This window comes from Raphanus sativus, unplaced genomic scaffold, assembly GCF_000801105.2.
Source record: "Raphanus sativus cultivar WK10039 unplaced genomic scaffold, ASM80110v3 Scaffold0023, whole genome shotgun sequence".
Classification (NCBI taxonomy): Eukaryota; Viridiplantae; Streptophyta; class Magnoliopsida; order Brassicales; family Brassicaceae; genus Raphanus; species Raphanus sativus.
In genome coordinates, this window is record NW_026615347.1 from 9,674 (window position 1) to 11,424 (window position 1,751).

Sequence of the window (1,751 nt, forward strand, 5' to 3'; positions counted from 1 at the left end):
CTTATGGGATGAGAAATGTGAGGAAGCCTTCAAACAATTGAAAGCTTACCTCTCCGAACCTCCGATCCTATCCAAACCTGTAGTAGGAGAGCCATTGTACTTGTACCTCGCTGTATCGACTGCTGCAGTTAGCGGCGTGCTGGTACGGGAGGAACAAAACGAACAAAGACCTGTCTATTGCACCAGCAAGAGTTTGATAGACGACGAAACAAGGTACCCTGCAATGGAAAAATTAGCTCTAGCAGTCGTAACAGCTGCCAGAAAATTGCGACCTTACTTCCAATCGCACTCGATCGTTGTAATGACCTCACAACCATTACGAATGATATTGCACAGCCCTAGCCAGTCAGGGCGATTGGCCAAATGGGCCATAGAGCTCAGCGAATATGATATTGAGTATAGACCTCGAGCAGCAGCAAAAGCTCAGGTCCTTGCCGACTTTATCATTGAGCTAGCATCCGAGCAATTAGACTCCGAAATGGAATCTCCGAAGTGGAGCCTGTATGTCGACGGAACCTCATCAAAACAGGGCTCCGGTATCGGTCAAAGGCTAACTTCTTCAGCAGGAGAAACCATCGAGCAATCATATAGGCTCGGATTCAGTGCCTCAAACAACGAAGCTGAATATGAAGCACTAATCGCAGGGTTGAGACTCGCCCTAAGCCTCGGAATTCGGGAGCTAAACGCTTATAGTGATTCACAGCTAGTAGCTAGCCAGTTTCACGGAGAATACGAAACGAGGGACGAAAGAATGGGGGCATATCTCGAAGTCATCCAGAACCTCACTAGGCAGTTCGACAAATTCAAGCTAACAAGGATCCCACGAGGAGAGAACTCCTCAGCAGATGCGTTGGCTGCTTTAGCCTCCACATCAGACCCCCTCGTAAAACGGATCATACCCGTAGAAGGAATCGAAAAACCAAGCATCGACATAGCTACTAAAGCTGAGATAGACAGCAAGCTAAAAGAGCAACCCGAAGGTACCTGCCCTGAAACGGTAGCTACCCAAGTTATCACAACATTCTGGTTCCCAAAAGTCAGAGTACGTAACTCTAAAAAGCATACCTCCGGGAACACAATCCAAAACACGGAAGGTATTCCTCGAAATTCAGACTCCTTGGAGCCTAATCTCACGAATACCTCCGGGGGCACCAACTCAGACCCACTCGTCTGCAGAGTTAAAACCAGAAGCCGTTCAGCCCTCAAAAATTCATCTGGGGGCACCATCCAGACCCCGGAAAATAATGAAGAAATTGGAGGTACTCCTCGGAATTTAGACTCCCTGGAGCCTAATCCTACGAATACCTCCGGGGCACCACGATACCAGGTCCCGAACAGGAACCTCCCTCGTCTCTTCATAACAAAGTTGTAGGGAGAGAGGATTGGAGAATTCCAATCACGCAATACATCCTGGAAGGAAAGACTCCACCCAATAAATGGGAGGCTCGGAAGCTCAAAGCATTAAGCGCGAGATACTGCATAATCGAGTCTATCCTCCACAAACGAAGCATTTCCGGACCTTACCTAAAATGCGTCCATGGTCTCGTTGCTATGAGACTCATGAAGGAAATGCACGACGGCTCCTGCGGGAACCACTCTGGAGGAAGAGCTCTAGCCATCAGAATCAAAAGACAGGGCTATTTCTGGCCTACCATTATTGCAGACTGTGAGGCCTACTCCTCTTCATGCGACAAGTGCCAGAGGCACGCACCAATTATACACCAACCTGCGGAAAAGCTGTTCAACATATC